The 22,222-nt window shown below is 40.0% G+C and overlaps 1 protein-coding gene across 2 annotated transcripts in view; it reads right to left on the minus strand.

Moving 5' to 3' along the window:
* ABTB3 (ankyrin repeat and BTB domain containing 3) overlaps positions 1 to 22,222 on the minus strand; it is a 322,494-nt gene that overhangs the window by 120,504 nt on the left and 179,768 nt on the right. The window lies entirely within an intron of this gene.

Here is a 22,222-nt window from a genome sequence, read left to right on the forward strand (position 1 = left end):
ATATAATATAAATATAACACAATATTGCAGCTGAGTCAGATACTCAAAAATGTCCCTCATTAACTTTTCAGAATACCCTTAAGTCTCTCATGCTGTCATTGTCCATTCTGGGGATAACTTTTATAGGAAAGTCCAGTAGAATTTTATAGAGATGAAGTCAAGAGTGTTCCAGAAATATTAAGCAGAGCTCTATAGAAATTACTTTTAAACCAACTAAATTCAATAGAAAATTCTATCTATAGACTTCTGTAGGTTAGTATAAAAACCTCTATATAGAAAGGTTATTTTCTGTAAAATATTATAGGACCTTTCTATAAGGAAAATTCCATTTCTAGCTGTCAAAACAATGTACAGTATCAAGATGTCTGCAACGACATCTAGAAGCTTATTGCATTTGTTCTGCAAATGTAACTCCTGGCTGTTGAACGGTTAAGTTTTGAACCTCTGCCTATAATGCAGAAGAAGCAGAAGACTAGTTTAACTGTAATGCACTTTCTCTGGGGCGAATAAAGCCACTGTACTGTCCTACCAAATGGACTAACTCGCATACACATTCATTCAGACACAACAGTAACATTCTAAAAGCATATCTAATCACTCAAACACATAAGAAACAAATGTTCATAATTTGAACATCATTTTCGTACTACAGAACAGAACTTATTAAATGCCCGAACACCCAATCTCAAACCATAGATATTAGTGACATCGAAGCGTAGTTAAGGGAGAAACAATTCTCCTTTTTTGAGGTATGTGAACAGTGCACCATGTGCCTTGATGTCAACAGTATTACATTCCATGAGGCAAATTCACCCTTGGCATAAGCAGACGCAGCTCCATTGAAGTCACCTCAACTAAAGTCAGTGGAGTTGCACTTGCTTATGCCAAGGATAAATGTGGCCCTATATCTACCTGTGAAATTTGCAAAGCTTTGATGCCTCTGTGGTAAAAAGGCAGATGTTGAAAAATAAGAACAAAAAATGGTGCTTGTGAAAGGTGAAGGACTGATAACCCTGCAGACCAACCAGACATTACAAAACAAGTACAGCAACAGGTACAGCCCCCTACCAGCCCACTAATGTACCCCAAGGCTTTTCTTGAGGAAGAGGGAATAATTCAGTTTCCCTGTCCCATTAGATACTTGGCCTCTCTCTGATGCGAATGCTACTAATCTAGCCAATGAACGTCAGCTGAGGAGCTATTTGTAAAGTGGTTACCTCTGGGACTCTTAAACAACAAACTAATTTCACAAAGGCCACCAACCAGCCATCCGAGGGTAGTGATTTTTGGCCATTGCTGACCTGAGTGGGAGTAAATCCAGTGACCTAGAACTGAAAGACTCCATGAAAAATATCCGTAAAAACAAAAACAAAATAAATATCTTTCTACCTCTCTAGACTCTCCCTTTTTCCCTGAGCAGAGCTAGGAGGAGCTGCTGCAGAGATGTCTCATACAAACCATCATTCTACCCACACCCCTGCACAATACGGCGATATTAATAAGCACCTAATTAAGCTCACACACACAAGATACCCAGGCACTTCAAGCTCAGTAAAAGTTAACTGAAAATGTCACCATTTCACTTTTTGACAAGTTGGTAATAATAAAAATGTCTAACATTTATATAGCACCTTTCCTTCCAAGTCTGGAAAGTACTTCAGAAACAATATTTAGCTCTCTTGAAATGCAGCCGCCTGCGTGGTGGAGAGTGGCCACAGATCAACACACAGCATGCTGCTGAGCTGTTTGGGGAGGGGTCATTTCAGAACAAAGTCCATACTTTTATGAAAAGTGCCCTGGGTTATTAATGGCCATGCAGACCAGAACCTCTGTTTTTAAGTCTAGTCTGAAAATAAAAGGATGCCACACAATAAAAAAAAAAAAAAAATGAGGAGAGGGGCAGTTTCCGCTAAATTGGTGTGCCACAGAATCATGAAATGAAGGGATGAAAAAGACCCTCTGAATCAAGTATTCAGACATTACACATCATGCAAAACTTTTCTCTACTTCATTCCCACATGAGTTTTATCTAGCCTCTTTCTGAATGCCTGCTCCAGTGACAGTGCCTCAGTTCCCTCCATTGGTCTATTCTAGTATTAATTGTTTTAGTGGTGACTCCAGAATGGTGCAGTCTCTGCCAAAATGTGGTTCCATCAATGCTATGTATAGCAGTTATTACTTTCCTGGCTTTACAAGAGAATCCTCTGTACAAGGCCTGGTCTACACTACAGTGTTAAACCGATTTTAACAGTGTTAAATCGATTTAACACTGCACCCGTCCACACTACACTGCTCTTTATATCGATTTAAAGGGCTCTTTAAATCTATTTCTGTACTCCTACAAAACGAGAGAAGTAACGTTAAAATCAGTATTACTATATCGGATTAGTGTTAGTGTGGATGCAAATCGACGTTATTGGCCTCATTATTTTACAGTGGCTACCCACAGTGCACTGCTCCAGAAATCAATGCTAGCCTCGGACCATGGACGCACACCACCGAATTAATGTGCTTAGTGTGGACACGCACAATCGACTTTATAATATCTGTTTTATAAAATCGGTTTAAGCTAATTCGAATTTATCCTGTAGTGTAGACGTAGGCCAAGACGTATAGCCAGCGAATGTCACTGGCTATTTTTGCAACAACATCTCATAGTACGCTTAGGACTTATTTAATATTCACTGTACCCTCTAAGTCTTTTCCCTACTTTCCCATTGCGATCTGTATTCTTTATGATAATAGATTGTGATGATGATTTAAATATTTCAGCAGTGCACTAGATGCTTTACAGAGAAAAATGAGAAAAACAGACAGTCCCTGCGCTAAAGAGCTTACCATCCAAGGAGACCACAAGAAAGGGGATAGGAAGCAAGAAATGCAGTGCAACTGAACAGTGAAGTTTTGCAAATGTCTTGTTAGTTCCAAATTGTCTTGGAATTTTCTCACACCCCTCACCCCCAGCTTAGAATAGGTGAGGTTTGTTAAAAAAGCCTATTGCAGAGTGGCCCTAAAATCCTGAATCAGGGAGAGGACAGCCCTGACTGAAGGGGTTCACGTTCATATCACATGAATCTTCTTTTGTGGAAGGAAAGATGAGAGCATAGAATCTCCTTGATGAGCTGGGAACCAGTGTACTGGATTCTCGGCAAGAGGAACCTATGCAAGATGGTTTTAAAGGAGCCCAGAGTGGAACACAGTCACAGTAAGGAGGTAGGATGAAATCCTGGCTCCACTGAAGTCAATGCCAAAACTTCCAATGATTTGAATGGGGGCAGAATTTCACTCATAGTGCCCAGAAAGATAAATAAGGCATATTACGAGGGAAGGACACAGGAAAAAGATATGACATAATACCAAATTGGGATCTAGGAAGTACAGTCAGAACTGATAGCAAAAGTAAAGCAATTGAATGAGAGCAGGAGAAACCAAAAGAGGAGGGCAAAAGATTGGGGATACAATATTGAGATTGAAGGTCCCGTCTACACTGGCTTTAAAACAGAGTTTAAATACATTTCAAACTCAGTTCCAGAGAAACCGTGTTCCAACAACATCAACCCACAACTGACACACAAAAAAAATATGCGCTATGGTAGTCTGTTTAAACATGGTGATATCAAGTATGGCTCTCATTCTGGTGTTGTCCGTGCCATAATGAGACCATACTCAGGAGCAGACTGTCACTACAAAAGAGTATGACTTGTTTAGCAGAGCAAAGTGAAAGAGTGAGACATCTGGAGAGATAGTGGGGGAAACAGAAAGAATTAAAGAGCAATAAAGAAAGGAGACAAAGAAAAGAAACAACAAGATAAAATCAGGTTTAAAAATCCTTTTGTGACTGGCTTATTTAAATACCTGATGTACTATAGTACTCAATATTTATATTCTGTAGATGCAGAAGGCATTGAGAAGTACAGCTTTGCTTTTTAAAATGCAGAACTGCCTGCACATTTTAATAAGTATTCTCTCTAGCGAATCCTTTCCATTTATTGAGAATATACTCTGCAGTCTTAATGAAGGTGTGTATAATTATAAAAGCAAATTTTGGAGAAAAATATCCTGCCTAAAAGAGATGTATAATTGGTCTGTTATTACAGGATAATATAGTCTATTAGCTTTTGAAAACACTAACTAGACTGTAAACAATTCTTGTGGCATCATCAAAAAATCTTGTTACATTATTTAACGTATCATAACACTTTAGCCCTGCAAATAACCTTAAAGTGAAAATAATATCATACACTGATTCTTTTCCCTCAGTGAAAACATACATCAAGTAAATTGGGTTTGAGAAGAAATTTAGGTAGAAGAAATGTTGGTTTAAATTAGCTATACAAAGAAGATTGTAATAGTTTTTAAAATTATATTATACACACACAAGGGAATACTGTTGAGCAATTAAAGGTAAGAATCAGGAAACAGATTTTATTCTCAACTCTGTGTCTGGCTTGCTTTGTGACTTTAAGTCAGCCCATTTAACCTCTGTCTGTCATAATTTCCTTGTAAAATCCTATTCATTAATCAGTCCGATTCATTAATGCCTGGAAAACATTTTGAGATGCTTGGATGGAAGGTGCAATAGAAAAGCAAAATGTATTGTTGTTGAAAGATTTAGCAAACTGTAAGACATATAGTGCCAGAAGGCTCTACTTTAGTTTGAGATTAGCCAAGATATGCAACAGCCAAATATCTATTTGCACTGCCAGTTTAGAAACTGAAATTGACCACAGTGGGGAACATATGGAGTGGATGGTAGCTCACTGCACCTGGGGACCCACCAAACAGGCAGTACAGAGAGAGCAGTGGAGGTAGAAAGGAGCAGGGCAACTTCCATACACTGCTATATGCTCTCCAGGGGTCCAAGCAGAAACAGGCCTTTGATGATGCACCACAAATACCCTTAGGGGAATTTTTATGCAGCCATTGCGGAGAGTGAAAACAATGTATATCTCCTGAGCTGTGATGTCTTGGAGAATGGCGGAGCCACACCCACGCCCTTCAGACAGATGCTTCTGCCTTTTCTGTGGGTATCCCAAGATAAATGTCAATGTCAGGACACCTGTGGAATATGAGGGCTGAATCCCCTGCCCTTTACTTAGGGAAGGGGGCTTCATTCCACATGTACCTTTCTACATTAATATCATAAAAGATCATATTTCCACAATCCCCTATGAAAACTGAAATTTCACTTCATTTTGTTAAGCACGTATCAGGAATTCGGAGACATTTTCAACAAAATTTCCACTCATCTCATATACCCATGCAAGCATATCACAAGTGGAGCATTGGCAGATTGTATGCAGTGTAGTTGTAGCTGTGTCAGTCCCAGGATATTAGAGAGACAAGGTGGGTGAGGTCATATCTTTTATTGTATCAACTTCTGTTAGTGAGAGAGACAAGCTTTAAAGCTACACAGAGCCCTTCTGGGAGATTGTTAGTTTTATTGTTTAACATAATCCAGTACATATGTACGAAGTGCATTTTGTAAACACTTATAATTTGACCAGATCAAATCTGTTTTTCACCAGATTATCGAAAGGCAAATCTATGACCTACACACTATGAATTCACCAGCTTTCAAGTTACAATCATCTTCCCTAGGAGCTGTTTAAAAAGCTATGACATTATTTGACAGGAGGTGTCTGGTGCAGTGAAGCAAAGATTGGTATAATTTTCACTCTCTGTTAAATAGCACTAGATTAGGGACACTGTGAACAGAAACTGCATGCAGTTCTTGGTATCACAGTACCAGAAAAACATTGATGAACTGAAGGGAATTGAGAAGGAGAACAAAGTGGTTAATAGGCTGTAGGCATTGGCTTATGCAGAAATATTACAAGAACAAAGGCCTTCCAATATATAGTTTGGCTACGTGATGACTAAAGACAACCTGGTAACCTATTTACAAGTATTGGAAGAGCATAAACACCAAAGAGGGAAAGGAATATTTAGAATGGTCCTCATCAATATAACTATGAATAATAATATGAAACCACACAAGGACAATTTAAGTTAAACATCAGGAAATATTTCCTAACAATAAGGCCTAAGATACAGTGAGTTAGTAGAATTTCTGTTGCTTGAGACATTCAAAATTACAAAGAATATGATGATTTGTTATTGTAGGGAATAGCCCTGTCAGCTGCTGCTAGGAGGACAAGATGATTTAATAAGTTTTTAAAAAATGTGTAATTTCATTCATTCATTACTATCAATCCCTTAGAACAGGGGCGGGCAAACTTTTTGGCCTGAGGGACACATCGGGTTTCGGAAATTGTATGGAGGGCCGGTTATGGGGGAGGGCCATGGCCCAGCCCCCACCTTGACATCTGCCCCATCCACACCCCCTACTCCCTGTTCCTTGACTGCCCCAGGAACCCCTACCCCTGACTGGCCCCCAATACCCCATTCAACCCCTCCTCTCGTTTCTGACTGCTCTCCCTCTAGATAAGATGCGATATATCGATCCCCGAAAAATCGATCGCTACCCACCGATACGGCGGGTAGTCTGGACATACCCTAAGCATGACTTGGAAGGGACATTCTACACTCCCTTCCTTGTGAACTATTTAACCTCTGCTGTCAACATCATTTTGGACTTCTTGAAACACGCAGAGACTGAGTATTTTATTTATAAATGTATGAGAGTGAAATAAACCCTGTATGTTGCAACCATCCCCCTTCTGTACATGCATATATAATGCATTTTTATGGGACTTTTAAAATATCTGCCAAGTACCTAGTGTCTGAAATGATCCTTTTAACAAGGTGCTGTAAATATATTTTTATATATATGCTCATCATAACAACATGATTTTTTCCATTATTTTCTACGTGTTTCTTTATTCATCTAGTTATATTTGGCTTTCTGGCACATGCATTGTTCATGGGATCCCTCGACTCAACATGACCACAGTTTCAGTACTGCTGGGGTCTACTCAGCCTTTCTTTACCTTTCAAAGTAGCTACAGGAATACCATGCAGTTTGCCAGGTGAAAGTGTTTCACCCTTAAAAAAAAATTAAGGGTCTTTCTGCTCTGCATTATCATTAAAAGACTCTATGGCACTTTTCACAAACAGGAGAAGTGGAGTCTTTGGCTAAATTTTTTCCTTTGACTTTTGGGCATCTTCAACTGTTATATGTCTGTGAGAAATACATAACATGACAAATACATGAGGCTTAGCTGAAATGTTGGCTACTTCCAAACTGCAACCAAATGCAGTCCATACATTCCAAAGGTGTCCTTCATGTGAGCAGATGAAATAGGATTGTGAAGAACGTGATGATAATTCTGTGGTCCACAGAACAGTAATGCCAGAAAGGTAGATAATGCTCAGGTTAATCAATTTATCTATATGACACACTTATAGGTATTCAACACAAACACATAAAACATTTAAACTTACAAAGACAGGTGTAAATGATAGACTGGGAGGTGACAAGACAGTTGTGGGAAGGTAGATTCTTCTTGTATGATTTATAAAGCACCTTTTACCTACACCAAAGTGCTGTACAAAGTACTGTAGGCACCATGCAATGCAACAATAAATGTAAAAGAATTAAAGACAACAAAATGCTTCCTTCATACTTTTAAAATATTGAGTCATTGATACTGAAATTTTGCGGAAGTGACTTCCACATCAGCTTGAAGTCAGATGTGCAAGAGCCTTGTATCTGAACACAGTGCACTGACAGAAAAGCAACTTATAGATCCCAATGTAGGAAAACGCAGGGATTCAGGGAGGGCCCTTAAGCACGTGCTTAGCTTTAAGCATTGAAATCAATGGGAATTAAATACATGTTTAATGTAAAGCATGTGCCTATGTGCTTTCCTGAATTGGGCAATAAATAGCACCCAGAACTTAAAAGACATGGAGACTTAGATATGAACAAAAAAAATGTACAGCTGTTAAACAACATAATGCTTCAGAGGTAAAATGTTAGCCCTGCTGAAGTCAATGACAAAAATCTCATTGACTTCAATAGGGCCAGAGTTTTACCCCCAATGCTGAGAATTCTAGGTGATGCTGAGTGTGCTGAGACCCCCGGATAAAAGCTATTAATCAACAAAACGAACCAGAAGTTTCACCCAACTGTCTGAAAAGGTGAATATCAGCTGTTGCTTTGGTTAACTACTCCACCTTTTCTAAATGAGACTGTAAAATTATGAAGGCCTGACTGTTAACGCCCAGACTTATTGAAATTCAAGAAATATAACATTTGTAGAAACATACAGGGATATTTATTTGCCTTAGAGTGGTATTCCATTACCTCAGTTGTCTAGTATGCGTTCACTTACCATCATGATGAGGTCACTATAAATACCTAGATAGGACAGATCTGGTTGATTCAACTGTTATAATCTATTTCTGGAAAGATTTCTGTAAAATTCTGGGATTCTCAAATCCCAGATCAACCCATTGGCAGCATGTCTACCAATAACTGCTGGCAGGTTGTGCATTACAAGTCCCTGCTTCAAGTTCAATTAAGTTTCTCATTTGAAGAGGAGTGTTTTTAAATCCAATGGCAGTTTTCACTTGCAAATGATTTAGCTCAGGTCTGGATGGTTGCACTGACTACTGATATGCTGTCCTTGGGTCCCAATTCAGCCAACTAATTAAGCATATACTCATCTTAGTAAAGAGCATAGTCTACCTAAAAAGTACTTAAAGAAGGAACTAAATACTGTTAAAAAAAATCTGATTGGCTTGAGCAGAAATCACGTGTTAATATCATGGATTTATTGATCCAGGCTTCTGATAGGGATAGCTAAAATTAATCAGTTCTGTCCCTACCAGTAAGTGTCAGAACATATCTAGTAGAATTCTTACAACTAAGACTCAGAGTTTAAGGCCAGAAGGGACCACCAGATCACCTAGTCTGACCTCCTGTATAACACAGGCGATCAACACCACCCAGCACCCGTACACTAACCACAGCAACCAAAATTAGAATAAAGTATTATAGTGCACAGGAGACTAAACTACTGTGCCACAGGCAGAGAACAGCAGGGACCAAGGCACACCAACGCCAGATGCCTCTGCAATGGCAGTGAATTGATTAAATTAAAGATATCCATATTCTCCTGGCGAGTGACACCCTCACCATCTGACTTGGGGGGAAATTTCTTCCCAGGCCCAATTCCACATACAGTGATCAGTTACACACCCTCAGCATGTGAGCAAGAACCAGACAGCCATGCACCTTATGTAACCACTGAATAAAAATGTATAAAAAGAGAAGTTTCATAATATCTCTAGGAGTATTTCAGACTCGGTGGTCAAAAAAATGGTTAACCAAAACCTCATTTTTACAAAATAATTTAAATGCAATGGAGCTGATTAAAAAAATCCCATGTATAACAGTACAACAAAACGTTACTGTACTATATTTTTCCTAACTTAATGGCTACCAATGTAATTTATCAACTTTTTTTAAGAAGACATTTAACTTGTTCTCTTTGATCCTTGCAGCATTTCTTTGCAAAGTTCTCATTTCTAAGCTCTGGATTTTACACATACAGAGATGCAATTTTATTCTTCAAAAAATAAAGCTAATTTATTTTCTGAAAATTATACCAGCAATTTTTTCCAGACAGTAAAACTTGCAATTACATATTTACTTTGCAAAGGTAAAAGGTTAAATCTGGTTATATACAAAGTCAAATATATAACCAGATTTGACCTTCTACCTATATCGATAAAGCTAGATTGACCTTTTTATACACATCTCTCTCTAAATATATTACACTCAAAAAACGATGTCCAACGAACATTAAGGTTGCAAAGTCAAAAGTTAGGAAATGCCAGAATTAAGGCTGCCTGTGCACCATTAATTCAACCCCCTTCTACGTATGTATCATGATACAGTCTTTAATTACATGATAACATACTATTTTTACATAGGACTCCTGTCTCATTCAGCGCAGAGATGGTGCTCAAATAATGAACAGCTATTCAATATTATGTTTTCTCTTCACTCTTCAACGTGTGACCCTGGGCCTTATTTACTGTACACTGTTCAAACCTTGCTCTGAAGTCAGAATTACTAATTTCCTCCTGGGTTTTTCTATGGCTCTCATCACTACAGTATCTGAGTGCTTCACAAACATTAGTTAATTTTTTTTTCCACATCATCTCTGTGAGATGAGGTGTGGTATTATTCCCATTTTACAGATAGGGAACTGAGGCACAAAATAATTAAGGTAAAAAGTTTCCACTAATTTTGAGTGCACAATTTAAGACCCTTAAGACTGATTTTTCAGAGTACTAAGCACTGCATAGCTGTGTGTGTTCATAGCACAGCCCCCACTATCTTCAGCAGCGAGTGCTCAGCACTTCTACACATCAGACCTCAAGATCTCAAGTTGGATGCCCAGGAAATGAGAAAACACGCAATTTGTGATCTCCTGTGAAAAGTCTGGTTTAAGTGATTTGACTAGCATTACATAGGAGCTCTGTGGCAGACGCAGTGATAGAATCCAATTCCCAGAGCAGCATTCAACTACCTTACTGAATCACCTGCCTCAGTCACTACTAGGCAGGCCATTTGTCTGCTTTTAAGATGGACAGTCCTGTCTTTGTTTAGTTTGTCCTGTCTGGTATTAATACAAAATCAGACATAGTTTTGTCCAGAATCACATGCAGAGGATCCCATGGTTCACAGCATGCTGCTTTGCCCGCACTGGCATGAACTCACGCACAGTGTGTGCGCAAGATCACTCTGGCAAGGGCAGGATGGCATGCTCTGCAAAATGGCACATGGTAAACTGACAGGGGGCAGAGTCATATAGGTGGGGAGAGGGACAACCAATCAGATGTGTCCTGCATTCTGGGGATGCATCAGTGGCCAACCTGTTCACACCTTCTAACTTCTGCAACAAATGAAGCAGGGGTACCACAGACAACAATCTCCTTCACTATGCAACCACGATTCACCTCCAGAGTAGGTCCATCCTATGCACTGTATGAGGTAAGGGTCCTGTGGGGAAAAATTAGTATGTGATCGTGCTGCTAAGAACTGCATCAGAATGCACACTCATAAAGGGCACAAACACTTTAATTCTGGCATTTCCTAACTTTTCACTGCTTTACATTAAAAGAACATTAAGTGTGCAAAGTCAGGGGGTTTGTGTTTGTGTAATTCCCTAGGTTTTTAAAAAGGCAAACTGAAAAAGCCCAGAAATTCTATCATGTAGCATCACAATGACACCCACATGGTTCATCAGCAGGGTTGGAACCTTTAAATCCACTGCACACACCTCTGCCACTTGAGCTAACGGAGTAACTGATAGCCATTGAAGGTTGCTGTCCTCCATGTGAAACAGCAATAGTGGGGGTAGAGACACTCACTTTGCCAGAGGGTTTCATAGATATTTGCTGACAGAAGAGTATTGGTGAAGATTCAGGAATCTTGGGTTCCATTCCAGGCTCTGGGCAGGAATGTGCTCTAGCTGACACAGATCTTTCTGCCCCCTCCCCACCAACCTCTGTTTCCCCGGCTCCTCCCTGTCTCTTCCCCCAGTCCAATTCTCCACCCCTGCCTGTCCCAGTCTCCACTCCTAAGGCTTTTCTTCCCAGTCTCCTTGCCCAGTCAGTCCTACTCTCTCCCTCTGGGCTCTTAATCTGACCTGTCTCTTCCCTTCCTCCAGCATCCAGTCATCCCCACTGCCTGTTTCCCTTCCTCATCCTCAGTCCCAGTCTCCCTCACTAGGATCCTCATCCGACCTCTGTCTTCACTGTCTCCCACCCCGCTCCCTGGCTCCTTGTCCTACTCTCTTTGTTGAGCCAATCCTAGATCCCCCCATATCCTGGCTTCTCATCACCTCTATCTTCCCTTTGTCACAGCTTTTGCTCCCCTCCACTTGTTCCAAATCCCAGTCTCCAGCCTCTCCTGTCTCAAATCTCAGTCACAGTTTCTCACTCTCCTGTTTCAGTCCCAATCTACTCTTTTTTCTCCCTCTGTCTGGCTCTTGTCTCCTCTGCATTCAAATTAGATGGCTTCCTCCTCTAGGCTGCCTGGATCCAGGAGGGAGGATCAGTGAAAGCACAGGAGAGACAGGCTCCCTGTCCTCAGCTCCAGGACCTGACTCACAGCATGGCCTAGAGTAGCCATTGCAGGGAAAGTTCAGCTTTGTGTCTATAGCCCTGGGCTGGAACATGCTCAGTTGCTCTTTAGGGATGCCCTAAGCACATTCAAACCACATGCAGAAGTTGTAAGGGAATGGAGCATGTTCAGTTAGGGTGACCAGATGTCCTTCTTTATAGGGACAGTCTTGAGTTTTGGGTCTTTTTCTTATATAGGCTCCTATTACCCCCCCATCCCCACCCCCGATTTTCCACATTTGCGGTCTGGTCACTATGTTCAGGATGCACAAAACCTTCAAGTATTTTAGTTACTAAGCTCTAAGAAGTCTCTACTGAGCATGTGCAAAGCTGAAGACTTATACTGAGGACAAACTTGGGCAGATTTTCACAGAAACAGCAAAAGGCACATCCGGGACACAAAGACCACCCTCCTGCCCAAGCTCCAAAGCATAGGGGGAGGGAGATATGCTAGAATGTCTCAAAGAAAAGGTTGCCAGAATTTTTTTAATATTGCAAAACATATTTGTTCCCTAGCCTTGCTCTTGGAAATGGCTGCATCATGGAGGCAGACATCCAGTATGGAAAATGCCAGCCAAACTTTAACCATTTGGGATAAGTTATAAGAACTGCAAACAGGGTTTTATAATGAGAAGTGTCAGGCAACCTGAATAATAGATAGGGCTACCAGATCTGCCTACAGTACATATAGAAAAGGTGCCACTGGATTTCACATTGTTTTGTTAAGAATGGGAAAGGGTTGGTGAACCGCACTCTGAATCCAATTCAAATGTAAGTTTATACTGTAATTCTAAAACACTACTTCTACAAGCTAGTAATAAGAAATGGGCAAGTTGATTATTGAAATGAATACAGATTGATAAAGATTAGTTGTCATATTGAATAGAGATATTAGAGATGGACTAAAACGAAAACCGCAAATACAAAGATTTCCTAACTTTGGAAAGGTTTAAACAATAAGGGTCACCATACAAGGTAAATTCACAGGAGATACGTATCATCTGCTACCTCCTTCTTGAGGGTCAGAACAGATCTTCAGGTTAGGGTCACCAGGCTCTTAGAGCCTTGTCAATGGTGGTATTCATTCTGTGATTCCTTTGCTGATTCATTCATGAGGGGTACTTGGTCTCAGGAACTTGAGAAGCTCTAACTCATTGTTCAATGGCACTTCTACTGCCATGATGGATATACATCCAAACTTTTTGGTCTGAAAAAAGTCTTATGCCTGGAGCTAACCAAGCCTAAGACTTGGCCTGGAACTCTCTCTCTGATGTAGGCTATTAAAGTGGTTTCTATAATTAAAGCTGTACTTATTCCAATTATATACTCTGCGATGGGCATAAGAAATTGGTATCTATTCTACATTTCTTAGTGGCAATAACTCTAAAGTATAAGGAACTATAAAAACTAGAAGAGTACGAAGGTTAGAGTACTTGAAGAGGACAAGGGTTCAAAGAGGATTAATTTTCTGTCAGTGTAAAACATCCAGTTGAAACCCTGCAGAAATCTTAATTGCAATGCATAACCCTACAGGAGTGACAGGAATTCTGAGCAAGTTTTAATTGCGTCAGCTGAATGTCATGGGGAAAATGAATCAATTATGGGGTTCATTTTGACTTCTAAAACAACACTAAGGCCTAAGTAATTATTATGAATTTCTTTCAGTGAAAATCCAGACTTCCCCAATCTAAATCAAGCTCACAAATTCATGGGCTCCAGTACTGGTAGTATACTTCTTTTGACCTTGGAGAAAAGCAGGCTAGCAACTATCTTTGAGCTTAATTAAGAAATTAACTCTTTAAAATTGTTCCAACAATATACACTATCTTATTTGGAATTTAGTTTGAAATCAAACTAGTTTTTCTTCTGTTCAGCATTCCCCAGAATGTGCCTATTTTGGGGAGCTGTAACTTTCCTTTAATTTTTAAAATTTGCCCAGAAATACTGAATCTGGATTGTGTTACGTAACCTGCAGTCCTATTGGCTTCACACAATTTGTGGCTGATGGCGTCCCAGACTTATGGCTGCAGCATCACAGTGCACATAACATTGCATCCTGCAGAATGCTACGGTATGATGGTGATATACAGTATACAAATAATAAAACATAATGGTTGTCCCTCAGAATCACCAAAAGAACAGACTGTGGCTGTATTATGTGAACCCCTCCCCTTTTTATTTATTTTACACCTCAAGACTCCCCCAGTAATAGATGTAAATTCATCTCTGACTAACAGAGCTCTGTTTATGTGCCTTTCCTTCAGCCGTTCATTTACAGTGAATTAAACTGTGCCACAGTGCTCCGGGAACATCCTTGATTGACATCGTTGATAGACAGGCCTCTGAAAGCTCCACCATGTGACCAATCGTACAGTACCAGATACACTGGTGATTAACTATCAAGTACATCAATATTACTTCAAGTACTTCATTTTATCATATTCAGGGACAGAAATATACTGCCACTCTGACTGAGGCATAATTAGTGAGAAGAGAAACTGTTCATTAGGCACAAGAACTGATACAATCTGCTCCTGTATCATTATAAAAGTAATACAGAGATAATAAAATTCCACTTTGTATCTAGACCAGCCTCTTTGCCATAAGGTTTGCATAAGGTAGCAAAATATGTTTCTTCTGAGCCAAATTCGTAAAGTTAACTACGTACTTAGCTGAATAGGTATGAATTCAAAAATGTGTTTAAATGGTTTGTTTAAACGGTGGCTTGGAAAGGTGCTCCTAACGTTTAAAGCACTAGAAATACTTTCCCCCACTTCCCACATTTCTGTAATGGCATTACATCACACTACAATGGACACTATAATCTAGATTGAAATGCATCTCTCCCACCTCCAATGTGACAACTAGGAGTCTGTACTTAATGGAGTGAACTGATCTTAGCTGAAATACCAGTTCCCAGGTCGAAGCTATCACTGAAACATAGCTAAGGGCTGAATCTCTCAAACTTCTTACTGTACCTGGCTAGTAGCTTCCCCAGGTTATTTTCATCCTTGTCCAAAAATTACTGGCAAAGGTGGTGGTATTCACTGTTATTTTTAGATGCACCCTGAGCACATCTGGGAACTGACATATTTCAGCAGGCTATTTTTACTTACTTGCTTTATATTTTCTTGACCTACTGTAGCATTTGAGAGAAAGCTAATATAGGTCCTGGACTTAAGCTTCCTTCTTAATCTATACTTAGTTTATGGAGACTGTCTCCTACAATTACTGCCCGAGGGCTTCAAGTACTGACATAAAAATGTGACCCTATACTGCTCTTTCCAGCTCTGCATAAGGGATGACTACCTCAAACGGAGACTGAGGTTAGCATCAGCTGGATAACATATACCACTTTCATCTCAAAATGATTCAAAGGGATATCGTATAAGAATCCTGGGGGCTAGGAGGACTATTTAATCTGGAGTTAGACTTACTTCTGCCAAAAAAAAACAACCCCTGAGAACATTGTTGTTTTCTCACAAAACACAAAAAATGGAAATTAAGGTTTTAACTTTATTTATATTCCCCATAGAAAATTAAAAGTTATACAAATCTACATGTAAGGTCCCTCCAGAGCATCTAAACTCTGCTCCCATGGTGCTACCATAAGGACAACTAGAAAATATGAAAGAACCTTATCCTTCAATTTGAGGTTAAGGAGGTGAGTTGAATACTGGGCTTTTCTGCTTTGCCTATGGGGGGATAATACTGCATCTCACAGGAGTTCAAGGGGTAGGGAGAATGGAGCAAAAAAATGTGTCGTGAGATGAGCAGTTTTATGGTTTATATGAGAGATGGCAGCTCAAGCAGCACAGTGAGGGATTTAGTCCGCACTGACTCAGAAAAGAGGGCACTACCTACTGAACATGCAAAACCAAAACCACCTTCCTGCAGCACCTTGGAGAAAAAACTCATTTTTCAAGGTCTACACCAGTTATAACATAAGCATGTACTTCACATGCATTAAAATATTTGATCTTCCAAGTCAGTTACAAAGGAACAAGATTCTGGACCGAGTAAATCATGGGAAAAAGTAAAGGGAAAAATGTGACTAACAGAGGTAATGTTGAAGAATGAAGGAAAAATGCGGATAAAACATTTTGGGATGTTTTTAGAACACAGTAAATATACAGTATGAACTAGAGGTTTTCATGCATGAGTGCAGTTATGACTGAAATGCTATTATAGAGGCATATAACTGAAGTGCCAGCAGAGCAATATGATTTAGAAAGGAAAGATAAGGAGAGGGGTACTGCTTTCTATTAAAAGTAGATACACAATTAGCGTAAGCAGATGTGGACAGTGGAAACAGTGAAAACACATGGGGTAAGATGAAGAAGGAGAAATATTCCTTTCACACACCCATTCGCTGCACATTTAAGGAAAAATGGGTTGGTGGGTGAGGATGCAATGGGGGCTAATGTGGTCTTCTTGTCGTCATTAGTGTTTGGTGGGTTTGTGTAGCAGTATTGCATATGGGCACTTGGGTAAGATGAATGTTACAGTTTGATATAGAAATAATTCTGGTTTTAATTATGTACAGAGCCTTGAATTAAGCTAGGCACTACTCAAGATAAACAAACATGGAACCCGAGAGGGTGGGGGAGTTTTAGAGCACTCAGTGCTGGCGCAGTGGAAGATGAGATACTTATGGGACAGCTATTAAGAATGTCACAATATAAATAATTTATAAAAGAGAACTTTATGAAAATATTGTACAAAAATCCATAAAGCAAGAAACGTGGTTAGAGAAGCATTTAGACTAAGTAGAGTTATGGACACTTGTCACCACTCAGTGGGACTACAGCACTGCAATATACCTGGGGCATGAAGCCTTCAGAGTCTAGGAAATTCCAGATGGTACAGAACACTGCAGTGCATCTCCTCAGCAACAGAGGCTACTGCAAACTCATTACATCTGTCCTCCACTCTGGCTTCCCATAGAATACCAAATCAGGTCCAAATTCTCTGCCTTCATATTTAAAGCACTCTATGGACTGGGCTCAGGAGATCTAAAAGATTGCCTATGGTTTTGGGATGAAGAGAGTGGTTGACAGCTACCCTTCTTTGGCATAATGGAACTCTCTACAACAAGGGCAAAGCTTGTCTGTGTGAGAGACGGAACTTCCTCAGGGGCCAGTCTGCGACTGTGGAATGAATTTCCCCTGAAACTATGGACCACCACTTTCCACTCCATGTGCAAAGCACATTTCTTTGACCTTTCCTTCACTAACATAAATATACGGCAACAGGTTTATATTTAAAAAAAAAATCTCTTCCAAAACAAGACACTCCACTGCACACTTCTCTCTCCTTGGGAAAGGATGAGAGAAGAAACACATGACAGATGTTAATCGTGTTGCTTAATGCGCTGCCGGAAGGTGCCCAGATACCATGGTGATAAGGGTAGTATAAGAACCTATAGAGGATAATTCCTTTTTTTCCTATAGGATGGAGGAATTGACAAGAGGTTCTGCAAATGCAGATCAGAATACCAGGCGGAAATAAAGGTTACAGAGATACATAGCCACACCTGAGTCAGATCTTCAGATCTGGGGAACATGTGCGGTTCTTTAGCGGTGTGATGTGCTGGGGTTTTTAGTAGCCAAGGTCCGTTGTACCAAACTGAGCCTGTTCACTTAGGTTCGTTTGTACACTGTGCTGGTGAGAACAGCTGTGTATTTTGGTGATAGTACTTTGGTTTTGTTAGCCTGTTAATTTTAAATGGGTGCATTATTTGTGGTGGTTTGTTAAGTGCATTGGTGGTTCTGTTTTATTGCAAAGGGACTAAAATGTCATTGCGGATAACTGCCATATAGTGAGATGTATTATTATAATAAAGGAAACCACTTACATAGCACTATACATCTTCAAAGCAATTAACAAATATTAAGTAATTAATCTCCACAATACCCCTGTGATGTAGGTAAGTAGTATGAGCCCCACACTTGGAGCCTGGGGATCTAAAACAGAGAGCTAATCATCTGTGGCCTTGAACAAGAAAGGGAATCAGTGTCAACACTGGGATCAGACCTCAGGATTTCCTTATTCCTAGTCCTGGCTTTTAACCACTAGACTCAACCTCCTCCTCTATAACAGGAGGGAAATAGTTGGCAATACAAGCTGGGATCCTGCACTCCTTGGAAAATCAACAGATAGGCAGCAGAGGAAATTAAAAAACACAGTGCTGAAAGCCCAAAAGTTAATAGCAAAAAGATGCAGCCAATACACATTTAAAAACATAGATTAAGTGAGGGCTAGTGAAAACGTTGAGGCTTGATTCTGGTCCCACACCTATTGGTTTTACAACAGTGTAACTGAATTGACATCAGTGGAGTACTCATGATTTTCACTGCATGAAATTAGAAGCAGGCCTCAACACAACAATAGGGAATTGGGAGGAATAAGAAGTGTGGCAATAACTGATTTTTTTTCTGATCCCCTTTAGAAATATGCTCCTTGTCTAAGTGTGGGCATTTTCTTTTCTACGTAATTATAGTCTCTCTTTTTCTAAAGCAGGAGGAAATGCAGTCTAGTAGTTAGAGCAGGGGACTGGAGACAGGACTGCCAACTTCTGTTCCCAGTTCTGTCAATACATTCCTCAAGCAAGTCATTTGATCTCTGAAAACTTCAGTTTATTCATATGTAAGATAGGGATGTCATGTGGCTTACTTCATGAACATTAGGAAAATACCTTGAGAACCTCCCATGAAAAGTGCTATACGGTATGAACAGCACCCAAAGTAGAAGTAGTAATAAACTAACTCTCAGAAGAATTATTGAAGGTGAAAGGTCTCAGCATGAGGTTGGCCTACTGAAACACAAGCAGGTAACCTGGACCGGGCAACAGAAAGGCACACCGCACTACTGGGTACTTTTCAAAGGCAGCTCTACTGAACAGAGGTGAATATGAAGGACTCTTACAAAATATTTTCCCCAACAACAACAAAGACCTTAGTAAATCCAGATGTGTAATATTTCAATTCTTCCAACTGTGCCTTGTGTAAAAAAAAAAAAGTTTTTAAAAACCAAATATTCATCAAAGCAAACATATAAAATGAAAATACATTTTTAGATCAATGTACAAGTCACTTATTGAAGAACTCAGAACAGACTGGGCTACCTGAAAAAAGCCAATAAAGAGCAAAGAGAAAAAAATTATAAAAGCAGAGTTGAAGCAGTATAGTGCAAATATTCAAACAGAGTGAAAAGTTATAAAGACACTTTAGTGGAACTGTTTAATAGAGTTAAGGGTACCTTAAATAAGAAGCAATTTCTTTAAGTTCTCTTTCTTTCTTATTAGTTTCCTTTAAGTTTTCAATCATTCCAGACATTTGGGTTTCCTAGTGTTGAAAGAGAAGTACCTGCACCATCTGGTGACTCTAACACACCAAAGTAGCAGCCAGACTGGAGGTGGTTATAATTAGCATGTGTGCACAAGTCAATTGAGCTATGCTGATTTCCATCAGCTGAGTATCTGGCCCTATGAGTGCACCACAGAGCATGTGAGGTACTGGCTGGCATAGAGGTGTGCTACTGCCTGCTCTTAGATAAAATATCAGACAGCTGTATGTGATCATGCTCCTCTCCAACTGCTGTAGAATACATACATTATGAATAGTGCTGTCAATTAATCACAGTTAACTCGCACTGTTAAACAATAAGAAACCAATTTAAATTTATTAAATATTTTGGATGTGTTTCTACATTTTAAAATATTGATTTTTATTACTACACAGAATACAAGATGTACAGTGCTCACTTTATATTACAAATATTTGCACTGTAAAAATGATAAAAAACAGTATTTTTCAATTCACCTCATACAAGTACTGTAGTGTAATCTCTTTATAGTGAAAGTGTAACTTACAAATGTAGATTTTTTTTGTTATATAACCGCACTCAAAAACAAAATAATGTAAAACTTTAGAGCCTACAAGTCCACTCAGTCCTACTTCTTGTTCAGCCAATCTCTAAGATAAACAAGTTTGTTTACACTTACAGGAGATAATGCTGCCTGCTTCTTATTTACAATTTCACCTGAAAGTGAGAACAGGCATTTGCATGGCACTTTTGTAGCTGGTGTAAGCGGGTGAATGGTCCCACTATTGTGGGGAACTTTCCTGGCTTCTGCAGTACCCCGGTGAAATGGGCTAGTGGAAGGATCTGAGTCCTTACTCCCACTTCCTTTACCCAGAGGCCTGCCTGACCTTGAAGACTCCCTTTGCACTCTCCTGTCTGGCAAGGGGAGTGTTTGTAACCCTAACAAAGCTGGGCCCAGGATTCCTGGGGGGCTTGACCCCCAACCTTGCTGTGGTCACCTAGGAGAGGGGCTAGGACCTGCACTGGGGCCACTGCCCAGGGTCTCCCTCACTCTCCCCAGCTGCACACCGCACCCGGCTCTGGACTGCTCCAGCCCCAGCCCCAGCCCCAGCCCCAGCCCCACTCTGCCTCAGCACATCTGCTGCTGCTGCTGCTCTGCCTTAGCAACCTGAGCTGCTTTTCTGGCCCTTCTGGCTGGCACAGCTCTGCTCCCCAGCTCAGTTTGGGCCCTTGCTTTCTCTTTACCTCAGCCCCATTCTGTCTGACCAGGCAATTCCACCTCACATGGAGGACGGGACCAGCTCCCCCGGCCTCCTGACTCCCTGTTTAGCCTGCCTGCGGTCAATCAGGCTGACCTACAGCATTGGCCTCTCCCCATTATTCCTGGGGACTGAGTTCAGGGTCCTAATTTCCCACTGACCCTTCCCCTTTCTTTTGGCACTGGTAGTTAGCCAATCCAAACACTCCTACTGAATGTTAGAAAGGGGACAAAAGTCCCCTTACATTGGCATTGCAAGGTATTTATGTGCCAGATATGCTAAGCATTCATATGCCCCTTCATGCTTTGGCCACCATTCCAGAGGACATGCTTCTGTGCTGATGTTGCTTGTTAAAAAATAAATGCGTTAATTAAATTTGTGACTGAACTCCTTCTGGGAGAAATGTATGTCTCCTGCTCTGTTTTACCCATATTCTGCCATATATTTCATGTTATAGCAGTCTCGGATTATAAACCAGCACATGTTCATTTCAAGAACATTTTCACAGCAGATTTCACAAAACGCAAAGATGCCAATGTGAGATTTCTAAAGATAGCTACAGCACTCAACTAAGGTTTAAGGATCTGAAGTGCCATCCAAAAGCTGAGAGGGACAAGATGTGGAGCATGCTTTCAGAAGTCGGCAAAACAGCAGCGCTCCGATGAAGAAACTACAGAACCCGAAACCCAAAAGAAAATCAACCTTCTGCTGGTGGCATCTGACTCAGATGAAAATGAACATGCAGCAGTCTGCTCTGTTCTGGATAGTTATCGAGCAGAACACATCATCGACATAGACGCATATCCTCTGGAATGGTGGTTGAAGCATGAAGAGACATATGAATCTTTAGCACATCAGGCACATAAATATCTTGTGACACTGGCTACAACAGTGTCACGTGAATGCCTGTTCTCACTTTCAGGTGATATTCTAAACAAGAAATGGCAGCATTATCTCCTGCAAATTGTAACCAAACCTGTTTGTCTGAGTGATTGGCTGAAGTAGGACTGAGTGGACTTGTAGGCGCTAAAGTTTTACACTGTTTTATTTGTGAATTCAGTTATTTTTTGTATATAATTCTACATTTGTAAATTCAACATTCATGATAAAGAGAGACTGCACTACAGTACTTGTATTAGGTAAATTGAAAAAATACTAATAAAAATAAATATAAAGTGAGCACTGTATACTCTTCTACATTTTCAAATATATTGATTTCAATTACAACACAGAATGCAAACATCCAAAATATTTAAATAAATGGTATTCTATTGTTTATCAGTGTGATTAATTTTTTTAATTGCAATTATTTTTAATCGTTTGACAGCCCTAATTATGAATCTTAACACTACTACAGCTAAGGGAATTTCCTTCAGGTCAAGAGATAGGAGCCTGATTTTATGAAACAGAAGGTCCTGCAGAAAGGCAAAAGTCTGAAGTCCAGTGTATGCAGAAGAATGAGGGGGGATTTGATAACTGCTTTCAGCTACTTGAAATGGGGTTCCAAAGAGGATGGATCTACACTGTTCTCA

This window comes from Chelonoidis abingdonii, chromosome 1 (assembly GCF_003597395.2).
Source record: "Chelonoidis abingdonii isolate Lonesome George chromosome 1, CheloAbing_2.0, whole genome shotgun sequence".
Taxonomy (NCBI): domain Eukaryota; kingdom Metazoa; phylum Chordata; order Testudines; family Testudinidae; genus Chelonoidis; species Chelonoidis abingdonii.